This window comes from Lycium ferocissimum, chromosome 1, assembly GCF_029784015.1.
Source record: "Lycium ferocissimum isolate CSIRO_LF1 chromosome 1, AGI_CSIRO_Lferr_CH_V1, whole genome shotgun sequence".
NCBI lineage: Eukaryota > Viridiplantae > Streptophyta > Magnoliopsida > Solanales > Solanaceae > Lycium > Lycium ferocissimum.
This window is the reverse complement of record NC_081342.1, coordinates 60472026-60480082: the sequence shown is the minus strand read 5'-3', so window position 1 is coordinate 60480082 and position 8057 is coordinate 60472026. Positions and strand designations below refer to the sequence as shown.

General features: G+C 34.9%; 1 long non-coding RNA gene across 1 annotated transcript; it reads left to right on the top strand.

Annotated features, from left to right (window-relative positions):
- The first annotated feature begins 841 nt into the window (after positions 1-841).
- LOC132030330 (uncharacterized) lies at positions 842-2194 on the top strand. The gene is made up of 2 exons (XR_009408028.1): positions 842-1244; positions 1459-2194. It is a non-coding gene; the product is annotated as an uncharacterized LOC132030330 (long non-coding RNA).
- Positions 2195-8057: the final 5863 nt, after the last annotated feature.

Genomic DNA, 8057 nt, shown 5'->3' with positions numbered 1-8057 from the left:
ACGGGGTATAAAATGTGTGTAACGATAGTATACACGTCCATGTAGGGCGGGGTGGAAGCGGGTTGAAAATGCGGGCGGGCGAGGTTGAAATATTGCGGGGCAAAAATAGCTCTTCTCTTTTTCTATAGGAGTTTTTGTAGCTAATTTTGAGGTGAATTTTGATTACTTTACCTCAATTTATGCCTAAGCTTAAAATCTCTCTTAATGAAATGTTTACTCTATATATATGTACCATCTCCATTAATGACAAAATTATAATATGGGTAAAATGAAAAAAAAAAATTAATTGTCTTTTTTTTTTTTTTTTTTTGGTTGAGATAACTATTTTTAGTAAGCACGAAAAATAATTTGAACCGGACGGAATATTGATTAAGATGTATTTTGGTGATATTTATTGATGCAATCAAGTGTTTCAGGCATTATTTCTCTTGACTTATGCTTAATTACTCCATGTCTTTATTTCCTTTACTCAATTTTTTTAATATGAGCTCTATCTCTTTCAGTTAAAGGAGCTCATTTTACCGTTCACGGGCACTAAAATGGTGCTTTTAGAGTAAGAAGTAATTTTTGTTTCGTTTAGTTAACTGATATATTTCCTTCCAACCAAATGAGTTTTGGGGTACTGCCTCCCCTCCTAACTTGTGAATCATCATACACTCATTTTTTTCTATCTTTTCTTGATAGAGTTTCTGTCCTTCCATACATGTAAGTTTTTACCAAGAACTGTTAGTCAAGAATTTTTAAATTGTAGTTCTTCGTGTCCTGCTATATATATATATATATATATATATATATATATATATATATATATATATATATATATATATATATATATATACATTTGTGAATCACTTCGCTTATCAGAGTTCATATAGCGACCTTAACTTGATTGGGACTGAGGTGCAGCTATTGTTATTCCTTATACATGACAATAGGGCGTGTCTTTAGTATTTTTGGTTTGATTGTGTGCTATTTGTATTCGGTTTTTTGATTTTGAAAAAAAAAATCCAGTTAAAAAAAATTATGCAGTTTAGTCTTAGGTTTTTTAATTTGCACTTTCTTCCTTTTGATTGCTATCATCATTAATGTGTATATAGGTATGGTATCAAGCAAAATAGTATAAATAGTAAAATCTCAACATACTTTATAAAGTATATTAAATGGAGATTAGCAACTACAAAATGAATTAGACCATAAACTTATCGAGATGTTTGTATGCTTCCCCCAGAAATATAGGAATAAAAGTAATACTCCCTCTGTTTCAATTTATGTGAATCCATTTGACTGGGCACGACATTTAAGAAAGAGTAGAGACTTTTGAAACTTGTGGTTCAAAATAAGTCTTGAATATTTGTGTGGCTGTAAATCATTTAGTGAATTTGTTTCCAAATTAGGAAAGAGGTCATTCATTTTGGCACGGACTAAAAAGGAAATAGGTTCACATAAATTGAAACAGAGGGAGTATATGTTTAGCAAACTCATAAAATAGAAGTAATCTTACATTCTGAAGTGTCCCTTTAAAGATTTCCACATGATTAATGAATGTAGGTAAACAAAATAGACTGCGATCAGTGGCAAAGGCCAAGACCTGTAGTATTCAACCCGCTTCTTCCCAAAAAGAGGGGAAAATTGAGAATAGAGATCAATTTTCAAGTCATTTCATGGAATGACAAACATTGCAAGTCACACCACAATTGGTAATTTTTGTAGAAGATACATAATATTCTTTCGGAAGAGAGTTACAAGGTATGGACCCACTTTTGTTTTCACTTTCCATCCAAATGGGACCTTAGTACTGCTTTTGATAAGTCATTATCTTCAATCTCAATGAATGGATGAAGTCAAATACCCTGACAAAAAAATTGCTTGCGTGTTACCCTTCTTTTTCTTTGTAGCTTCCTGGACTTGTACTCAGGGGTGGTCTATTCCCAAGGGGGTGTCACGCAACCCGCAAGCTTCGATTAAAACTTTGTATGTATATATATGTAAGTATAAATAGATCAAGTGTCACTTGCAATAATGAGTGAGGCAAGGATTCCATTGGCAAAAGTTTTAAAGTTTCTCCCAAGTGGTAGGAGTTCGATTCCCCTGCCAACTTTAGTCATTTTTTGCTTGCTAAACATTACTGATATATACAAATAACACATACTCCATGTATTCTATTCTCTATGGTTTATTTTCCCTCGTGACCAACTATTCGTGACTTCTTGTCTCATCTTTGTTAAAGACTTTAATTAAGTATAAAATAAATTGAAGACTCTTTCTTCCTAAAATTTAAAAGTTCATCTCTCCCTTTGGTGATGATGCTTGGTTTGATGCCATAAACTCTTAATAATGGAACTGAAAACATATGTTTATTATCATTTTCATTCACAAGTTGGATTAAACTTTTATCGGCAAAGGGTCATATATACCCCTGTACTATCCCGAAATAGTTTTGCGTATCCCCCGTTTGCTTTTTCGATGATATATATCCCCGCCGTTAGCGTTTTGGCCATATACACCCCCGCGTCTAACGGCCCATTTAACGGGGACACGTGGCACGATCTCAACGGTTCCAACAATTTTCTTTTTTATTTAATCTAATTTATCATTAAACAATTGTTTTAAACCGGAAAGGGCTATTTCTTAAAAATGTGGCTATTTCTGATATTCAAAATGTGAGTTTCTTTTTCTTCTGCAAATAATTTGCAGTGAAATTCACCCAAAAACCCACCGAATTCTTCACCAAATTATCCCAAATTTCATATATCAACTCTTCAAGAGTTAACTAATCTTTTGCAATAACATTCACTCGAAACAAAGCTCGTTTGAAGAAACCCAAAACTTGAACTTGAAGCTTCAAGCTTCATTAATGGCTGTGCATGAAGTTTCTGTTTTTTCTTCACGTTTCAGCTACCCAAGACAAGCTTTAATCACAATTTTTAGATTCAATTATCAATACACAATTGATTCCAACAAATTTTTCACCATTTTGATTTTTTTTGGCCCATCATTTTGTTGACTATGCTGAGAATGGACTGAACCTTGTAGAGCTGATGAGATGGGAACCACATGACTTCTTGAATCAAAGTGGGCATAACATGAGCGGAATTAATTTTGGATCCATAATAATGAAACACTTGTTTAAGTCATCGGATGCCGGAATAACATGGTGGAGCTTCAACCAGGAGATAACATAGATTTTCTAATTTCATTTTTTTTTTTTGTTTTGTTTTGTGTTTGGTATATTAGATTAAATTTTAAAAAAAAAATGGTTGGGCATTTAAGATGACGCCACGTGTTCGGGGGAACCGAGCCATTTAAACGGAGGGGTATATATGACTAAGACGCTAACGGCGGGAGTATATATCATCGAAAAAGAAAACGGAGGATACACACAACTATTTCGGGATAGTACAGGGGTATATATGACCCTTTGCCGAACTTTTATTTTGTGCCAAGTAATTATAATTGTTACATTTTTTTTAATTTGACTGATTTATCTATATAAACTGAAAAGATGTATAACCAAATGGAAGCTTAAATTTCACCAAATCTTATAAACATGGTTTCAAATGTTTGTAAATTTTTCGAAATAAAGGTTTTAGGTGTGTACTTGTATCATAGCATGAAAGTAATTATATACTACCATGAAAACTTGTAGCCAATATTCATGACATAAATTTTCATGCATGCAAGGTCCATGGAATACAAGATATGGGTTTTCATGGATTGGACGGATTCGTAATGTAAGAAATATTGAAACTTTGATGGAATTATAACATCATAATATAATCATGGACATGGACCTAGGGTTATCATGAGCATGGTTAAACCCTAGTTTTCCGAACATTTGTAGGAAGTTAGCGATGTTGTATGATCTGGCGTCTACGTCGCTCAAAAACTTGAATTAAATACTTGAGCTTTGGAGATTTCCAAAACCTTGAAACGGTTTTTCTTGAAAACCTAGTTTTAGAAGATAATTTCTTGTTTAGATTACAAGGATAGATGTTTCGAGTTGGAATAATTAGGTCCCGGAAAAAGATGGAAGAAGGTAGGATGTCGAAAATAATGTTTTATTTATTGCAAATATTACGTTAAATACTGGCCCGTATTTCAAAATCGTATTTTGAAATTATTTTTTCTAATATCTCTGGTAAAATGGCCATAATGTTTTCATCTTTCTGACAAAAGCTAGAAGGAGTTTTATTCCAATCATTTATCAAATCGATTGAAAGTCTCCATGACCTCAAAATGTCAACATCAAAGGACTGGAGAGGTGTTCAAAGTAGATTGGAATAATTTTTCATGGAAAAATTATGCATTCAGAAGATAAATAAGTTGTAATTTTCTAAACTAGCATTGATAATGAAAAGAACTCACAATCAAAGTGTTCATCAACAAAATGGAAAATGAGAAAAGGAAGGTTCCAGACTGCTATTACAAAATAGAAACATGAAAATAAAATAACACAAGTCTTAGCATAGTTACATGGAATATCTCATCTTCTATTGATAATCATCTCACATTTGCTCTTTTTGACTAGTGGTTAAGTCCCACACTAACTTGTCAAACTCCACAATGGGTCCTCCACCGTGACTATTTTCATACACACAAGTCAAGTAGGTCTTAATACGCATGATGTGACATAACGTGATTCTTGCATCTTGTATGTAGCTAACATAAATAATTTGAGCTTTGAACGCACGGATATTGGGTGAATGATTATATGATTACTATACATGGTTTGAAGAAATGCGTAGGCACGAATGACATAGTCTTTGAAATAGGCACGAACATGACATGATTGATTACACAGGCGTGAGATGCATGAGTACATAAATACCCAACACCTAATGACATGAATACATAATACTAAATATTAGTAATACGTGTGAAAATGGATATAGTAACATAGGATAAACTTTGAAAACATGATTGTTACAACATGTGGGTTAAATACTAGCGCGGGTAGGATTTGGATACTTAGAGACTTAATCACGGACGTTCGTATGTCACCATGGTAATATGAGATAGGGTATGACTTAGGCTTTGAATGTAAAGCGCAATCTCGATGTGCGTACGACGGACTTCGGTCGTATAACAAGCATCTAACATAGGTGTTCATAAATATCGAATGACATGAATACGTCGAATACAAAGAATACTCCCGAGACAAGTACATAGAGATCATATTTGAATATGGTCACTTGATTATCTTGCTAGTTTGTAAATCATGATTACAAACATATCATTCCGTGAGCGAATTATAGAGAAAGAGAAAAAGGAATTATTGTACTATTCATATATATACTTTAACGAGAACATGGTGCATTGTACATGGAGGACGTAACGTGGAACATGCGTGCATGGGAACGTTATTCATACGGCATGAAACGTGAATAGCATGACATGGGCATGGGACCGTGAAAAATATGGCGTTTATATGAGTACCTACATACCATGGCGTATGGACTTGAGTTCATGAGTATGAAAGTAAGACTAAGGCGTAAGTAGAAAGTCATCTTGAACTTAAAACAGAGCATAAGTGCTTCGGAAAAGAAAATGGCATCCTTTGTGCTAAGCTCACGCTCTAAAACGGTAACCGGAGGAACATAAGCATGAGTTACGTAGAATCGTGGGTAGGACATCCATCTTGACTTACCCCCGACCAACCTTTGTTATGCTATTTCTATATGCGGATGCTCAAAGAAGTCGGTCGTGGGCACGAGTACGTGAAACGTAGGTAGCATATCTTTGGAGTTGAAATAAATCACTTACCTAAGGCATTTTTTCCCTTGTTCAAGGACGGTGGGCATTCCAGGATTCTTAGTCTTTAAACTATTGTGTTGCCTTCTCCTCGATCACGCCAAAATCAACATCATATTTGGAAAGCACTTAGAAGCTAGAACGTGGTCATGGGTATAAAAGCACGATAGATACATGAGACATGAATGCGGTCTTTAATCTTGGTCTGGTACAACACGCGAAAAACATGAAAGAACATTCCCCTCGCATAGCTTGCTATTGTATGGAGTCTTATTTCTTATACCTTAAACGTGGGTGTAAAGCTTTAACAAGGGCATAAGATAGGTATGCTATGCATGTGTGCGTTTGAGCATTAGTACTACATAGTAACAAATTGGAAACGTTACACTCTTAAACCTTTTATTCGATCCACACAAAAAACAAATTCACTCGGCTTGACTTATGACACAAAGACAAATTCCACACTGCAGTGTAACATGGCGCGGTCCTTCGACATAATCTCCCTTACAAAACACATAGTTTATATCGGCACTTTATCGCATGTCACTTAGTTCAAAAGCTAAGTGGATCCCTTGAGTTAGCGATAAGTGGTCATCTGGTGATTACTTGCTAAGTTCCTCTAACATCTTGACAACTCATTTCTTTGGCTTACTTCAAGCAATACCGGGGAAGCTGGATTACATAATAACATACTAGCTTTGTCGGTCTTGGGGAAACTATTTTACACTTGGCTCTTTCTTTCTTACTCTTCTGGAGATGGTTTTCTTCTTTCACCGTATACATGCCTCGAATTTAACTTAATACCTTTTGAAGAACACGCCTTCGGTGTATTTAGACGGTTACCTTAGTAGTGCTAACTTGACTAAGTACCGATCGTACTTCTACTAACTGTTGAAATTTCTAATTCACTGTGTCCATTCAAACTTACTCACTATACACTTACCTTGCTAGCATCATATTCTCTAATTCTTCTCACGAGTACTAAAGTGAAGCGTAAGGTTATTTCTAACTTTTCTTCAACATACGACTCTAAGAAGGGTTGTATACTATGTTTTCCCGAATTATGGACATGGGTCACACTTAGGGAAATTTCATCTGTCTCAAACAATTGGAATAACTACCCCAAACTCCCTATACACTTTCAAAATTATATCATACTATACACATCGGGGATAAATACTTATTCACATAACCTAAGAGGAATGTCATATCTTTTATCTCGCTACTAATAATAAACACGTAAGCAACTACTTTAACATCATACTCTCTAGGTGCGATGCGAATAAGGATATATGAAATAGATTAAAACTAACCTTACAAAAAAAAAAAAAATTCAATATTAGTATGGTTTCTTATCGCATCAGTCCCTTCCTAGTCACGTACATAGATCATATGGCATATATATATATATATATATATATATATATATATATCCTTGAAAAAGTCGAGACTTTCAGTATTGGTTGGCATACTTGGGCTATTTCTGCTTAAAACTCATGAACAATTTATAGGTTAACGTCCTAACATGTTACCTTGTAGGGTCTTAAATCCGAACATACTACATAATAACCACGTAAGACATAATAGATCTAGGGCATAATATCTCGTATGTGACAAGGAGGGAAAATTAAGCATAATCATGACGGCACATTTGGGCGATCTGCCGTATTATGATAAGATAATCCTAATATTCAAGTTCTCTTCAAAAGTCGTTAGGATTACACAAAGAAAAGTCGCGGGACCTTTGCATGTGGACTTGGAGCGTCAACCCAACCCGGGCCCGCCTATGGAAATCATAGTCATTATCTGTTATAGAATAATTTGCTAACATATCAAAGCCATCCGTCTCTTGTTACACTTGCAACAAATAGGATTATGAAAACCCTGCTCTGGACGTTTCGTAGTTACAAACTTATTTTTGAAAATAAAACTCTCGGAGTACCGAAGTTCAAACAAAACTTTTTTATGCAACATTTCCGATAATCAATCACACAAAGTCATATGATTAGCCAGCTTGACCATATAAGGATACCAACATTTCAAATAAGCAACAAGCATCGTAAACGTGCAATCTTAAATGTCTTGGTGGTGTTGTTTATGTGTGTGGCGCGCGCACAATTGACCCCCGAAGTTTCTCATAACAAGAACCTGAGCTCGATGCCAAGATTTGTATCTAAGACATGCCAAAAGACACGGCAAGGTAAGCTTTACATCATCGTACGCTCTCAAAGCTATAAAACATGAGATGTCATAATAATTTAGTCAAACTACTCGGGCTCTCCAAGGTCTACAAACAATTCATGAAT